Source organism: Mus caroli, chromosome 4, assembly GCF_900094665.2.
Source record: "Mus caroli chromosome 4, CAROLI_EIJ_v1.1, whole genome shotgun sequence".
NCBI classification, from domain to species: domain Eukaryota; kingdom Metazoa; phylum Chordata; class Mammalia; order Rodentia; family Muridae; genus Mus; species Mus caroli.
In genome coordinates, this window is record NC_034573.1 from 51,197,943 (window position 1) to 51,215,047 (window position 17,105).

The 17,105-nt window shown below is 43.2% G+C and overlaps 1 long non-coding RNA gene and 1 other non-coding gene across 2 annotated transcripts in view; one reads left to right on the plus strand and one right to left on the minus strand.

Moving 5' to 3' along the window:
- LOC115030842 overlaps positions 1-6,043 on the minus strand; it is a 42,131-nt gene extending 36,088 nt beyond the window's left edge. The window contains exon 1 of the long non-coding RNA XR_003836402.1: positions 5,682-6,043. This is a non-coding gene — a long non-coding RNA (uncharacterized LOC115030842). The remainder of the gene's footprint in view (positions 1-5,681) is intronic.
- On the plus strand, positions 3,366-3,469 carry LOC115030938. Its single transcript, XR_003836536.1, has one exon. It is a non-coding gene; the product is annotated as a U6 spliceosomal RNA (small nuclear RNA).
- Positions 6,044-17,105: the final 11,062 nt, after the last annotated feature.

The window sequence follows — 17,105 nt, forward strand, 5'->3', positions numbered from 1 at the left end:
ATATATATATATATATATATATATATATATATATATATATATATGTGCATACCCACACACAGATTCAAACACACATGATTAAAAATAACGTCTTAAAAAATCAGCTTGGGGGGCTGGAGAGATGGCTCAGCGGGTAAGAGCACTGACTGTTCTTCCGAAGGTCCTGAGTTAATTCCCAGTAACCACATGGTGGCTCACAACCACCCATGATGAGATCTGACACCCTCTTATGGTGCATCTGAAGACAGCTACAGTGTACTTGTGTATAATAATAAATAAATAAATAAATCTTTAAAACAAACAAACAGAAAAATCAGCTTGGTACTGGTCAGTAGTGGTGCTCGCTTTTAATCCCAGCACTCAGGGGGCAGAGGCAGGTAGATCTCTGTGAATTTGAGACCCACCTGGTCTACAGAGGGAATTTCAGGTTAGCTGGGGTTACACAGAGGAAACGATGTCTCAAAACCAAAACCAAACAAAAATCATTTGGGTGTGGTGGCACACACTTTTAATCCCAACACTCTGGAAACAGAGGTAGGAAGATCTCTGTGAGTTCCAGGCAAGCCAGGGCTACACTACACAGAGAGACAAAACAAACAAACAAACAAACAAACAAACAAACACACCAAAAGCCTGGTGGTTTTTCCTGTAATCCCAGCACTTGGGAAGCTGAGGCAAAAGGCTAATGAGTTGAAGGCCACTCTGGCTGGGCTGTGTAGCAAGAATTTATTTCCAAACACAAACCCAACCAAACAAAACTATCTTGACTTGTGGGACGGAATGGGTATAGAGGCCGGGAAACTAGAAAGAGACCCATGAAGGGGAGGGGAAGGCTTTGGGGAGGGGCAGGTAGTAAAACTCGTGGGACATGAAGGCAGATGGAGGACTACTGGGGAGGAAGGAAGGAGCCATCCACTGGGGTGAAGGTTGAGGAGATTCGGGGGTGGGGGAGAGCAGCAGATGAACCAAAACAGGTAAGTATAAAAATTCCTTAAAGAAACCTGCTACTTTGTTAGCTAATTCAAATAAAATAAAGACCATTGCCCGCCACCCTAAGAAACATCTGTCCTAACTCCTGAAGCCTGTGAATATGATCTTAATTTAGAGAAATCCTCTTTGTAGATAGAATTAAAGAGTCTTGAGATGAGATCACTCCATATTCAGCAGATGGTGCTAAACCGAATGACATGTGTCTTTCTAAGAGATAAAAGAAGGAAACGGGAATGCATGGAGAAGGCCATATGAAGAAACAGAGGCCGAAATAGGAGTTCTGCAGCCCCAAGCTAAAACCAGATGGAGAGACTAAGGGTGATTCAGTGGTCGCAGATTTCTACAGCTTCAGTTCAGTCCCTAGCACCCCCAAAAGACAAAACCCCAAACTAATGACCCTCCCCAAATTAGAAGATGCTAGAAGGAGCTTCCTCGGAGCCTGGTAAAGAATGCAGTAATGCCAATGGCGATCTCTGACAATGGGATTCCAGAAATGTGAGAAAATTAATGTCTGTGTTGTTTTTTAAAGTGTTCAGCCTGTGGGGATTTGTTGTAGCCACTGTAGGAGACTAATACACTAAAGTTCTGCCATGTTTTTGGGCATGGTGGTACAGTCAGGCCAATCTCTGTGATTTCAAGGTCTAGTCTACATAGTGAGTTCCAGGCCAGCTAGAGCTACAAGGTGGACCCTGTGTTTCTACCAAGAACAGAATCTATGCTTGCTGACTGCTAATGCCACCGAGACGGAAAACCAACGTTTAGTAGTATATCTGTCACATTTTCTTGCTTTACTGTGTTCGCCCTTTATGAGTTGCTTTCCCCTGTTCTTGTGTTGGGAGAAAAGTTGACTTTATTTCTGCCTGAGCCATCAACAGAAAGGCCAGCCATACTTCAGGAGAGCTTGGAGTTGTCTTATTCTGTGTTGATGCTTGTTCCGACACTGAATGAATGAATGAATGAATGGTATGGATTATTGTTTGCTAAAACATTTCTGGCTGTGGGAATCCCCTTTGGAGCTGAAACAGGAACTTAGTAGGCTACTGTTTGTTATTTTATAAAACAAATGATTTTTCCTCAAATGTTTGATTTACCAAATGAAGATTCAGGAGCCAGACACTGTGATGAAAGGCTGCTAGCTCAGAGAAGCAAAGAGAAAGCACCCAGCTGGCTGCCACTCCCACCACCATCTCCTCCTCCTCCTCCTTCTCCATGATGTCTTAAATACCCTTCAACCCAAAGGCCCTTTCTGTTTACTTATGTTCATTCCCTGTCAGCTGGTTGCTTCCTCTGCCTCTTGACCTAGGGTTGACTTTTACTTAGCTCTTGGAACAAAGGTGTGTGTCAGGGCTGAGCCACATCACACCAAGGTTTTTCCCATTCACAGTCCCGGGGTTCGCAGTGTGATCAAATATTCTGCAACAGGCTACTGCTTTTAAAATTCAGATTTCAGAAAATCTGAACTTAAAATGAGTGGGCTTTTTTTTTCCCTTGTAAGCAAAGCCAAGGGCTTGACACCTGCTAGATAAGTGCTTTACCTTTGAGATAGAATCCTAGTTTGTTGAGAGAGAGAGAGAGAGAGAGAGAGAGAGAGAGAGAGAGAGAGAGAGAGACAGAGACAGAGACAGAGAGACAGAGAGAGACAGACAGGCAGAGATAGANGAGAGAGAGAGAGAGAGAGAGAGAGAGAGAGAGAGAGAGAGAGACAGAGACAGAGACAGAGAGACAGAGAGAGACAGACAGGCAGAGATAGACAGACAGGTTCTCACCAAGTTGCTCAGGCTAGGCTTAAACTTGCCATTTTGCTGTGCCAACCTTCCAGAAAAGTATGTGCCACTGTATCTAACTGATCTGAATCAGAGCTTGGGGACTTGCCTGTCCCTATCCTTCCTTAATTATCTCTTTTTTTTTTCTTTTTGTAATCCTGGGCATTGAACCCAAGACTTTTGAACATGCTAGAACATTCAACAATTAGTCCAACACTAAGGTATTTCTCCTTTTGAAACAGGGTCTCATTATTGTCATCCAGGACGGCCTAGAACTTGCCATCCTCCTGCCTCCACCTCTTAAGTAACTGTGGTTACAGGCCTGCAGTGACAGACCTGGTTTTAAGCTCCCTCTGAACAGTGAATGAGACTCAGGCTTCCTCCCTCTGACCCCAGGCTGTGTCTAGCTATTTCTTCCACTACAGCTCTGCATCTGTCCCTGCCCTCTCTCTGCACCCATCCCACCCTCTCTATTGAGTCTTTAGCTAGAGTCGCCTTTCATTGAGGCCAGTTGGATGAGTCCCCTCTGTCTGAAGCCCTCCTAGCCTTCTAAGTCCTCTTAGAACAGGCCAAACTCAAGGGCAGGGGCCCAGGCTTTAAAAGCCCAGTGGCTCTGCTTTCCCTGGCCTTGAATACACTAAAATGGAATGAGGCAAAGATTAGCAATTCCCCTGCTTAAGGATGACACACAGATCCGTGAAATGTTCCTATTTAAAAACAAAACAAACCAATTTGGCTTTTACCCGCAGTTTCCTAGCTCACTCCTCTCTCCTTCCCCAAGCTCCTCGCTTGGTTAATTCATGTCTATCATTCAGATGTTCTCTTCTCCAGTGGCATTCTCTGCCGGATATTCTTGTTACATCCCCTTCATAACTAGACACATTAAAAAGATTTTTTTAAAGGAGTAGGGAGTACAGACCTTGCCTAGCATGTGTGGGTCCCACTTTCAGTTCCTTTGTGCTGGCACATGCCTATAATCCCAACACTTCAGAGGCTGAGATTAGAAGCTTTGCTGAGAGTTTAAGACTAAGTTTGACTAAATAGCAGTTTGAAGCAAATTATTTAAACTATTTAAGAGGCCCCTGTCTCAAAAATACAAGCAAATAAAAAGAAAAAAGAAAAAGAAAGAAAAGAAAATCTCACTGGATGTGGTAGCACTCATTCCCAGGAGGGAGAGGCAGAGCTCTGTGAGTTCCAGGCCAAACTACTTAACAACAGTGAGTAGTCTGGGCATAGCCAGGGTCACACTCTTGCAGCACACAGTCCCTTTGTTTCCATTTTTCATCTTTTAGAGGCTCTACAATTTCATGACCTTTAAAAAAAAATTACTCTTCTCCCCGCCTTTGTCCCCGACTCCTCTCTTCCTTCTTTCTTTTATTTTTCTCTTTTCTTAACCAGGCAGTGGTGGCATAAGCCTTTAATCCCAGCACTCAGATGGCAGAGGCAGATGGATTTCTGAGTTCGAGGCCAGCCTGGTCTACAGAGTGAGTTCCAGGACAGCCAGGGCTACACAGAAAAACCCTGTCACAAACAAACAAACAAACAAACAAACAAACAAACAACCATCTTATGTAGCCCAGGCTGACCTTAGTATTTCTATGTAGTTAAGAGCCCCTTTGAATTCCTTTCCTTCCTGTTTTCAGCCTCCATCTCTGCCACCACCACACTCCGTTCCCTTTGGCTTTTAAAAAATCCTTTTGGGGGCATATAGTTTTTATACCATACAGATCATCCATGTGTCTAATAACTTTTAGCAAATGCATCATTACAAGCCCAAGGCAAGTACTCTACCGCTGAACTACACCTCCAGCCCCACCTTGTTTAAAATACCCTCACCACTCCCATGAGACCTTACCTGTCCTCTTCCCTGTCACCTCTCCCACCAGAACTCCAGGCTGTGCAGTCTTATAGCACACATTCTTGTGGGCCTGGCTTAGCATGACTTGAATGTTGAATAACATTTGGCTTATGAGTATGCTGGCCAGTGTGTTGATGTCCTACGGGGTTGTTTTGGAAAACTGGGGCAGGAACCCAGGGCCTGGTGCATGGTAGACAAATGTTCTGCAGTGAGCTACATAGCCAGCCCAGTTTAGGTTTGATTTTATACTTTTACAAATTGATTGCCTTGGAAGTCATTCCTGCTTGCTGTCAGTAATGCTACAAAAGAGGTAGCTGAAGAGAGGAACAGGTCCTTAAATATTTTGGGAGATGCATCACAAAGTTGTGGTGGTGCAGTTGCTTGCTCTGAGGTTCAGTGTGTTTAGATGAGCAACATTTAGTTGCTCATTTAGTTGCTAATTGTACAGGCTAATTGTGGAAACATGTATTTTTAAAAAAAAAATCAGAAAAAGAAGAATGCAAGAGAGTCAGAGAAGGAATCAAAAGTTTGCCTCTGCCAGCAACAACTAGAAAGAGGTTTTCCATTTTCCTGAAAGATCACAGCATAGTTTATAGGCACTAAAGGGGCTCTCACTTTCTGAAGCCACATGGACAATAGATTAGTTCCAAAGAAGCCAACTCTGGAAGGCCTGTGGGCAGAGTAACCAGGCTACCAGGAACTTCCATCTGGAGACAGTTAGGCCGTACATACATGGATGCTCTGTGATGCTGTGTACTTTGAAGCTGCTGGAACTCTTCCAAGGAAGGGGTTAGCTATTCTTGGAAACAATTCAATCTTAAAAGCTGTGAGCAGCAGTTTGGCTGACTGTGGAAAACAGGAGGTAAATCTAGGCAGTGGACAAGCTACAAGGTCTGGGGTTATTTGTATTGAAATGTAGCAGTTTTATGAGGTTATTCTCATTTGGCCCATAAAGTAATGATACTTCTGGAGTAATTCAGGCACACACACACACACACACACACACACACACACGTATGCAGAATCCAGAAGACACTGCTGCCGTTGCTTCTCAGAAGCTGTCTACCTACCTTTGGTTTTGAGACAAGGTTGTTTTCTGGCTCTGGAGCTCACCGAGTAGGCTAGGTTGGCTGCCCTGCAAGCCTCAGGACCTTCTGTTTTGAGATGACAAACACCAACCTGGCTTGTTAGCTTGGCTTCTGTGGATCAAACTTCAATCTTGAAGCTTGCAAGCACTCTGCTGACTAAACTATTTCCCTGTCACCCAGCTGCTTAGAAGGAAACCATCCCCACTGACCTCCTCAACTCTGGGATGTAATTTGCTATTACAAGTCCATTCTTGGGTCAGGGCAGGGTGAGCAGCACTTTCCAGGCCTCCTGTTTGAGCTGCCCAGGGAAGAAGTCCAACCTGACTGGGAAGAAAACAAGAGGACAGTGCAGGTTTGCTTCAAAACTGCTTCCAGTGCCTCCTTCCTGTTGGTAGCTTCTAGTACCTCCTTCCAGTTGGTAGTAGTTTACCCATCCATCTGGCCCTCAAAGCCATTGCTTCTCTCCTAGAAACCTGATCATAAACTGCTCTATGTTCTATCAGTAATTGCATGTTTCCAGTCTTGGATGACAGACAATACATGGCTTCTTCAATCCCAACATGGCGGGTTATCCTATGCCCTCTTGTTCTATGAATGTTAAGACTAAAAACTAGCCTGCCCTACACTTTTAAACCCTGCACTCAAAAGGTAGAAACTGGCAGAGTTCTGTGAATTTGGGGTCAACCTGGACTGCATAATGAGAACCTATCTTAAAACAAACAAACAAACAAACAAACAAACAAAAAAACGTTAAGTGTTTCTGAAGAAGAGTATAAACCTTAAGACTTCTTCTAAAAAAAAACAAAAAACAAACAAACAAACAAAAAAAAAACAAGACACTTGTATTGTCATTAAATCTGCAACATTTCTCCCTTGCTTAAGCCACAAACAAGACTGGCACCCTGGAAGTAACTTAGAGGCTGTGAGTAGTGTTTGAGAACAGCCCATTGCCAAATTGAGGAAGGTTCTGGGTGGACAGCCACATGCAAAGAGGACGCTTCTCTCTCTCCGTGTGAAACGTGTGGCTGGAAGAGAGACTGTCCCCTGAGAAAGGCAGATGTTCTGCATTACAAAGCAGGGGAAGCATTTGGACTCTTCCTGCAGTGAATAGGGGTCCCAGGTTACAGCTTTCTTTGGCTTTGGGTATAAGAAGCCATTCTGGAGAGGCTTTTGTTGCTGGAGATGGAGAGTCCTTTGCCCTTTGTTTTCAATGGTGGCAACTTTGAGGGGTATTGTTTTGTGCTGCCTCCCACCCTGGGACAAAAAGACACATTTGGTACCAAAAGTTTTGTCTACACTGCACATATGTAAAGGTTGCTCTAAATTTGTTCCCTGGTTAAAGGAAAGTTTCACCCCGCTTTCCCTTTTTTAGGTCTCTGAGTCTATTTAGGGTAGTGGCTCTCAGAGAGAGGCTGACCCTGTTGGGGAGGAGGCAGCCCGGCTTATATGGGACAACTTTCACAATACTTTCTCTTGGAGAATAACTGTCTTAAATTTTCTTTAAATACAGTGGGCATAGCAGTGCACGCCTTTAATCCTCACTTGGAAGACAGAGGCAAGAGGATCTCTGTGAGTTCAAGGGCAGCCTGGCCTACAGAGCAAGTTCCAGGCCAGCTGGGAATGCATATTGAGACCATGAATCAAACCAAACAAAACCAAACAAAAAAACCAAGTCAAAAACTAATTTTAGCTGGGTGTGATTGCTCCCATCTGTGATCCCAGCACTTGGAAGGCTGAGACAGGAGAAATGCCCTGAGTTCAAATCTCTTATATGAAAGACTCTGTCTCAAAATACAGTTGTACACAATTCACACATTTTCAACTTGCTATGGTGGTGTATGTCTATAATCCCAGCATGTTATAAACATGGAATGTTGAATGTCTGGCCAGGCTAGGCCACACAAGAAGAACTTCATCTCAAAAAGTCAGTCCCACACTCCACTTCTGAAAGGCCCAGGGAATATCACAGAAGAGGGAGGGCAGAAAGGGTGTAAGAGCCAGTGAATGGGCATAACACATGTTTCTGACAATGACATGGTTGTCAAACTCATGAACTCACTGCAGTTGCAGTTACTCATACAAGACCTGCACAAATTCTAAATCAAGTCAGTCCAAGTTCATTCCCAGCCAGGCATGGCGGTGCATGCCTTTAATCCCAGCACTCAGGAGGCAGAGCCAGCCTCTGAGATTTCTGAGTTTGGATTTCTGAGTTCGAGGCCAGCCTGGTCTACAAAGTGAGTTCCAGGACAGCCAGGGCTATACAGAGAAACCCTGTCTCAAAACAACAACAACAACAAACACCAAAAACAAATAAACAAACCATCTACTCCCGGGGCTGGAGTTAGGGTTCTGAGAGCTGCTAAGAGCACTGATTGCTCTTTCAGAAGACCGGAGATAGATTCCCAACACCCACAAAGCCTTTCACAACCCATCTGCAACTCTAGTTTCATGGCATTTGGTGCCCTTTTCTGGTCTCTCCATGGACTGCATGCTTGTGATGCTCAGACATACAGGCAAATAATAAATAAATAAATAAATAAATAAATAAATAAATAAATAAATAAATAAATGCTATCCTAAAGGATAATGCTAAAGTCCTAGCATTTGGGAGGCAGAGGCAGGTGGATGTCCATGAGTTTGAGGCCAGCCTGCTGTACACAGTGACCTTACAAGCTGAGCTATTGGCAGTTGATGGCTGCTGGAGAGGGAATATTCATTTTTCTTAAGGGATATGGCGATAGCAGACTGCCTAGGCTCCAAGGGATAGCCTCGTGCCTATGTGAGATAGGTAGCACTAATTTGATTCTGGAGACTTCTTTTTTTAATAAGTCTTGAAGTTGAGAGGACCAGGTATTGAAGGACACTAAACAGGGAGAGTGGGGGATAATATGATTTAAATACATATATTTTCAAAGAATAAATTTTAAATATTGCATTTTAAAATCATGCAAAACCAAAAACAGCACGGAAACAAGCAAACCAATGCAAACAAAACAAAAAAGAACATCAGCCAGGAATGAAAATGGCTGTGATCCTAACACTCGGGAGGTAGAGTCAGGAGAATAACGAGTTCAAGGCTATGGTGCTGGAGAGATGACTCCATGGTTAAAAACACAGACTGCTCTAACAGAAGCAGGGGTTGGGTTCCCATGGCCCAGAGGGCAGCTTGCAACCATCCATGATTCCAATTCCAGGGGATTCAGTGACCTCTGTGGGCACTGCATGCGTGTGCACCACACGCATGCGTCGTTGGCATAAAATAAAGATAAATATTTAGAAAAGAAAAAATGAACATTTCAAGAGACATGAATTTGAAAGGATTTGTCATAAGCGACTCCGCCAATGTAGTTGTTATTATTCCTGCGTGCTGCCTTTTTCTCTTTTGTCAAGTAAAATGAAAGTCTGAGGTCACAGAAGTCTGAGGTCACAGCATCTGGGTTACATATAGACGTAGATCATGCCTGGCAAGGCCATGACCCCAGGTCCTTCCTGAGCGGTTTCAGTTCCTCACTGTGTTCTCTCGCTAACAGTAACAGTGGGGATGGATTGCTTGTTCTGAGCTAAGAGCTGTGCCAAACACATACATGCACCCTCTCTCTTTTATCTTTGCCACTGTTTTCTCCTTCTCTTCATCCCATAGAATCCTCAAAACAGTGCTGCAAAGGAAAATTATTCCTAACCCTTTTCACAGCTGTGGTCACAGCTGTGGTGGGTGACTTTAGGTCACAAACCAAAGATTCAGAAGCCAGGTTTTGAACCAGATAGAAAGACTCTTGGAAACCAGGAGTGGTGACTCCTGACCATGATCCTAGCACTCAGAGCCGTGGCTGGAGGATTGTCAGGAGTCTGAGGTCAACCTTGGCTACATAAGTGAGTTCCAGGGCAACCTGGGCTACAATGTGAGACACCCGCCCCAAGAAAAAATTTAAAAAGATACTTTGTAACTTCTGTTTGAATAGGAAATGCAAATTTTGTTTTATTTAGAGCTTGTTTTTTGGTTTTTTTTTTGTTTGTTTGTTTGGTTTGGTTTGGTTGTTGTTAGCTGAATCAGGAGGGCTCTAGAGATGGGCAGGAGTAACCTAGCCAGATAAAATTAGCTCCCTGGCAGAACATGTGCTTAGTGTGTTCAAGACGTAGATTCAACCTTAAACACCAAAAATCAAATCCCCCCTATCACCACCACCACCACCTTGCAGACTCAATTAAAGCTGAACTTGAGATAATTCTTAATGAATATTTTTTTCAAGTTTGTATATCCCAAATACCATATAAAGCAAACTTACCCTAAGAAATTGCTTGCTGTTAACCTAAAGTTCACTTTAACTGGACAGTCTGTATTTTTATTTGCTGAGTCTAGAAGTCTTAGGGAGGAGGGCGCCACAAAGTGGTGATCACTGTGGTTTTGATATTAATGTATTTGTGGGTTTAGTTTTTTTTTTTTCTTTCAAGACTGACAACTGTGTAAATAAATCTACAGTTTGGTTCAAACATCTGTTTCTTGATATTGTGTTGGGTTTTGGAGACAGGGTTTTGCTATCTAGCAAACTAGCCTCTAACTTGTGGTAATACTCCTGCCTTAATCTCCCAAGTGCTGAGATCACAGTCGTGAGCCATCATGCCTGACTTTGGTTTGATGATCTTAAGTAGCCTTAATTTTGATTCTAGAATCAGCCAGTACTTCCGAAAGATTTAAGAAGCTCTGCTGTTGGCCTAACAGATGGTTTTGTAGTCTGAAAGGAGATAAAAGAGACAAAATCAACTGGCAAAAGCATCTTAGTTGTCTGGGGCCGCCAAGGAGACAGAACAATAGAAGTGATGGGTTAACTGCACAGCACCTTTAGGTTGCTTTGTCAGGACCAGAGAATGAAAGGACATAGCTTTGAGGCATTGAGGCAGAGGCCCTTTGTAATGCTTTGTTTGGGAAACTTAGCTGCCTCTCATTGTCCTGATTTCTTTAAGGCTTGGCTAGAACTTACTTTCAGTTTAGTGACAAGTCACTGCCCTGTGGATGACTCCATTTTGATTTTAGTCTGGTGTCCTAATTAGGCTGTCTAGTGCTGCTGATGAAACACCATGGACCAAAATCAAGTGGGGGTGGGGTGGGGGTAGCTTGCACTTCCACATCATAGTGACTCATGGAAGGATGTCAGGACAGGGACTCACACAGGACAGGAGCCTGGAGGCAGGAGTTGATGCAGAAGCCATGGATGGATGCTGGTTACTGGCTTGCTCAGCCTGTTTCCTTATAGAACACAGGGCCACCAGCCCCAGGATGGTACTGCCCACAATGAGCCGGGCCCTCCCCCAGCAATCACTAAGAAAATGCCCTACAGTCAGATCTTTTTTTTTCTTTTTCTTTTTCTTTTTCTTTTTCTTTTTCTTTTTCTTTTTCTTTTTCTTTTTCTTTTTCTTTTTTCTCTTTAAAATTTCTACAGTCAGATCTTATGGAGGCATTTTCTCAAGCTTGCAGCAAGTTAACATAAAACTAGCCAGGAAAGCCGGGTGGTGGTGGCACACACCTTTTATCCCAGCACTTGGGAGGCAGAGGCAGTCGGATTTCTGAGTTAGAGGCCAGCCTGGTCTACAGAGTGAGTTCCAGGAGAGCCAGGGCTACACAGAGAAACCCTGTCTTGAAAAACAAAAAAAAACAAAAACCAAAAAAACAAAAAAACAAAAAACAAAATTAGCCAGCACATTTGGTCTAGGGAGAAAGCCTACTTCCAAAGCATGGACTCTGGTAATTATTATTCAAGACGTATATTTCATGAAAGTTTAAACCAGACAGAGGTGTAGTTTCAGAGTATACAATATACTGGTAGCTATTAAGTGTGTATGCCCATACCTACCCAGAGGGTTGAAGTCAGACCGAGCCACGTAGTGAGACCTTCATGACTATCAGCAAATGTCTCTCTGTATACATTCTCCCTTAGGAATTAAGGCTTCTAAGCTAGATCCAGTTTCTCTACAAAGTAAGATAGGAAACTCCGCCCAGGGCCCGTTAGCTTCCCCCATACCTCTTTGAGACATGGTCTTGTGTAGCCGGGTAGGTCCAAAGCTTGTCATGTAGCTGAATGTAACCTGGAACTTCGGATCTTTCTGCTCCTGCCTCCCAAGCACACTAGAATTACAAGTGTGTGCCACCATGCCAGCCCTCCTGGTGTGTGTGTATATGTGTGTGTGTGGTGTGTATGTGGTGGATATTGTCTATGCATGTGTGTGTGGTATATATATGTGGTATATATATGTGGTATATATATATATATATATATATATATATATATATATATATATACCATTGTGTGTGTGTGGTCTATGCATGTGTGTATATATGTGTGTGTATGGTATGTGTGTGGTATATATGTGGTATGTATGTGGTGTGTGTGGTGTGGTGTATGCATGTGTATGTGTGGTATGTATGTATGTGTGTGTGTATGTGTGTGGTGTGTTTGTGGTGTATGTGTGATGTGTATGTATGTGTGTGGTGTGTTTGTGGTGTATGTGTGATGTGTATGTGGTGTGTGTGGTCTATGCATGTGTGTGATGTGGGTGTGTATGTGTGGTGTATGTGTGATGTGTGTGTGGTGAGTATGAGGTATGTGTGGTCTATGCATGTGTGTGGTGTGTGTGTATGTGATGTGTATGGTCTATGCATGTATGTGTGGTCTATGCATGTGTGTGTGTGTATATATATGTGTATGTGGGGTGTGTATGGTCTATGCATGTGTGTGTAGTGTGTATGTATGTGGTGTGTGTGGTCTATGCATGTGTGTGTGTGGTGTTTGTCTAGGTGGTGAGAGGGATTGAACACAGGCTCTTGTGCTGGCTAGACATGTGCTTCCCTACTAAGGGCTCTTCCAGCCTCCCCTCCCACCCCCCAGTTTGAGACAGGGCCACTCTGTTTCCAAGCCTGGCCTTGAATTCACTTTGAAAGCCCGAGCCAGGCTTGCATTTTTTTTTATCCTGTTGCTTCAGCTTCCTAAGTAGCTGGAACGACAGGCCAAACTGTCATTCCAGTTTTTAAAATGTTGACAAGTTATTCTTTTTCATGACATTTTTTGTTTGATTGAGTGTGAGCAGGTAGGTGTTGGTGGATGTGCACATGTCTGTGTGTGTGAAGGTCAGAGGGTGGCTTTTCACACTCAATCCTCTCCTGGGACACAGGTTCCCGGGATCAAACTCAGGCCATGAGATTTGGTAGCAAGTGCCTTTACCTCTAGTAAAATAGCCCTGTGCTTTTACAAACTTCGTTATTTGCTAAGATGTCCTCTTTCTCGGGCTGGTGAGATGGCTCAGTGGGTAAGAGCACCCGACTGCTCTTCCGAAGGTCCAGAGTTCAAATCCCAGCAACCACATGGTGGCTCACAACCATCCGTAACGAGTCCTGGCGCCCTCTTCTGGAGTGTCTGAAGACAGCTACAGTGTACTTACATATAATAAATAAATAAATCTTAAAAAAAAAAAAAATGTCCTCTTTCTCAAAGCCAGCCATAATGAAGCACACTGGGCGTCTCAGGTACTCAGGAGGCAGAGCAAGAGAATCTTCTGAGAGTTCAAAGCCAATTTCAGTTATATTAAGACACTAAAAACAAAACAAACAAATAAACCCCACAACTTTTCAGAGCGATTTCCTCCTAACATAGATGGCACTGGCTGGGATATTTCGAGCAAAAGTTCAGAAACATTCACGGATGTGCCCACCTGTGTATCCCTGTATTTTCTCTGCACTCCTTTAGACCATTCCTGTAGTGGGCGTGTCTGATTCCTGTAGTGGGCGTGTCCGATGACAGGAAAGCTCTAGAAGCTGCCACGGTGTTATCTGCATCTTCGGAGCCGGCCGGGGGGAGTTTAGTGTGTTATCTTAACTATGATTTGCTCCAGCTGCTTTGGAAACACGGTTCCTTCGTAAGAGCCAGAGCCTGTGGCTTCTAGCAGAGCGAACTGAGTCAAGCAAGCCAAACTCCGAAGCCACAGACAGTAACCTCGGAAACCACTAGTCTGAAGGGCCGCAGAAAAGTGGCCAAGCTGGATCCCACTTAGGCAGGGAACTGGGATGCCTGTGTATCTCCTGTATGTCTCTTGTCATCACTCTAAGTGATCAGAAATGAGCCAGAAAGCCTGAGCAGAATCTCTGTGGCCGTTTACCCTGAACCTCATGTTTCTGAAATAGCACAAAGGTCTCAAGCTCCAGCCCAAGCCTCAGCACAACTGCTGTATTCACATGAGAGTCTATCTTGCTCCATAAACACTGAAGGCTGTTTAAGCAGCTAGTGCTCCTAGCTCCCCTTGCCCCTCTACCCACTCTCTAAGGCCATGCTCCATGCTAAGATCTATTGTAATAGAAACTATGGTTAAAAGTTTCAAAGACACACACAAGCAAAGCACCAATGCACTATATATATATATATATATATATATATATATATATATATAATTAAAAATAGAGAAAAGAAGCCAGGAGTGGTGACATGGCACACACCTTTAATCCCAGCATTCTGGAGACAGAGACAATTGGATCTCTGTGAGTTCAAGGCAAGGCTGGTCTAAAAAATGAGTTCTATGCTAGCCAAGGCTACACCGTGAGACCTTATTTGAAAATACCAATCAGGGGGCTGGTGAGATGGTTCAGTGGGTAAGAGCACTAACTGCTCTTCAGGAGGTCCTGAGTTCAAATCCCAGCAACCACATGGTGGCTCACAACCATCTGTAGTAACATATGACGCCCTCTTCTGGTGTCTAAAGACAGCTACAATGTACTTACATATAATAAATAAATTCTTTGAAAAAAAGAAAGAAAAAGAAAGAAAGAAAGAAAATACCAAGCAGAAAAACAAAAGAGAAAGCATACACCCAGACAAAATGATTGCTTCACTATCTACTCTACAACAGGTTGCCAACTAACACACACACATACACATACACATACACATACACATACACATACACATACACATACACACACCCCTCCACCTTCCTGCTTCAGCTACCTGAGTGAATACTGGGGACAACACGAGCATTCGTAAGCAGCCACTACCACTCTCCTGGGCAGCCAGACTAGCTCTGTTGCAGGGGAGGATATAATTGCTGGTCATTAAGTCTTAGAAAAAGTAAAGGATATCCAATTTTAAAAAATAAATAAATAAAATGTTAAAGAGAAGAAAGAAAGAATGAAAGAAAGAAAGAAAGAAAGGAAGGAAGGAAGGAAGGAAGGAAGGAAGAAAAGATAAAGGAGGACTTGGAGGCACAGACAGGCTGAGCAACTTTCCCAAGTTCACACAGTGATGGAGCAGGACTCAAATCCAGCTCTCTGCTCCTGACTTTTTCTCTTCTTTTCTTTTCTCTTCTCTTCTCTTCTCTTCTCTTCTCTTCTCTTCTCTTCTCTTCTCTTCTCTTCTCTTCTCTTCTCTTCTCTTCTCTTCTTCTTTCTTTCTTTCTTTCTTTCTTTCTTTCTTTCTTTCTTTCTTTCCTTCTTTCCCTGGAATTTTTAATCTTAGCTCTAGCTGTAATATTGCTGACACTCTGATTTGCCCTCAGCCACACAAGAGAGAAAAACAATAAAAGCACAGGCTGTCACAGGAGCACAAGAGCAGCCCCGCCCTGCCTCCCAGCACGTGAGCACCCTACTCTACCTCCTCTGCACCCCTATCTTATCTCTGCCTGCCTATGAATTACTTAGCATCCAGGAGCCTCATTCGGGAGCAGAGGACACCAGGCTCTAGGAGAAATGATAAGATGAAAACTCTAAGACAAGACGTTGTCTGTCTGGGTTTACTTGTTTTTGCTGAAGTGTGTTCTGTTCTGTTTTATGGCCTTCAACCAGTAGGTTGCTGGGATTCTAAACCTGTAAAGTTTTGTGTTTTTTTTTTTTTAAAGATTTATTTATTTATTATATGTAAGTACACTGTAGCTGTCTTCAGACATTCCAGAAGAGGGCACCAGATCTCGTTGCAGATGGTTGTGAGCCACCATGTGGTTGCTGGGATTTGAACTCTGGACCTTCGGAAGAGCAGTCGGGTGCTCTTACCCACTGAGCCATCTCACCAGCCCTAAACCTGTAAAGTTTACATCTGTCAATCGCAGTTTCTTTTTCTTTTTAACGTTTGAAAATTTGATTGATTGATTGATTGATTGATTGATTGATTGTGTGTGTGTGTGTGTGTGTGCGTGCTCCCACGAGTCACATGTGCACATGCCATGAATACACATATGGAAGTCAAGATAACTTATGGGAGTCACTTCTCTCCTTTTACTTTGTGGGTCGCTAGGATTAGGCACCAACCATCAGTCTTGTTGGTAAGTGACTTTATCTATTACACCATATGTTGCCAGCACAACTACTGTGGTTTTAAAGTGATTTTGGACTAACCATGGTCCCAATCTGACAAGACCTAAAAACAAACAAACAAACAAACAAACAAGCCCAAGAAAAGAACCTTTTTTAAAAAAAAGTAGTTTGTGTGTGAGGCTGTTTTGCCTGTAGGTATGTCTGTGCACATGTCAGTGAGGCCAAAAGAGTGTGTCAGATCCTCTGGACCTGGAGTTATAGGTGGTTGTGGCTTGATGTGGATTAGAGAACTAAACCCAAGTCCTCTGCAAGAGCTACAGATGCTCTTACCAACTAAGCCAGCCCATTAAAAAAAAAAAATCAACGATTATTGCCTCTGCAATAATCAGGGCAATAATCAGGATTGTTAAGATTGTAAATGTCAATGTAGTCTTCTATTTCCCCTGCTACTACTAAAAACCTTCACAGCTCTTTCTATAATTTAACAGTCTGTACGTAAAAATTCAGAGGGAGGGAAAAGCTTGGAAATTACTAAGAAGACCACAGTTTCTTATTTTGTTTTTCTAGGACTCAAATGCAAGGTTCTGTTTATACTGGCCAAACACTCTGCCTTCTGAATATGTTGCCAGCCTGTTACCATTACAAAACAAAGCTGGGCTTGCTAGTGCAGGCCTTTAATCCCAACACTTTCCAGGCAAAAGTAGGAAGATCTCTGTGAGTTCAAGGCAAGTCTGATCTACATAGGAAGTTCCAGGACAGCCAAAGCTATATAGTGGGACCCTGATTTAAAAACAAACAAACAAGGAAGCAAACAAACAAACAAACAAACATAACAAAACCCCAAAAGCAAACACTGACTATATTGTCACGTGTCTGTCCTTCCAGCACTGGGGAGGCTGAGACAGGCTTTCCAGGAGTTTGGAGCTAGTCTGGGTTACAGAAGAGCAAGCAAAGCACCAAACGCAAGACACGAGAAGCCCGCCGACATCTCCTATTGCTACTGTGCACGTCCCCTCTCCTCCACGTTCCCTTTTTTTTTTTTTTTTTTTTTTTTTTTTTTTTTTTTTTTTTTTTTTTTTTTTCCTTTTTTGCCTTGAATTTACTTGCTATGTAGGAAAGGATGA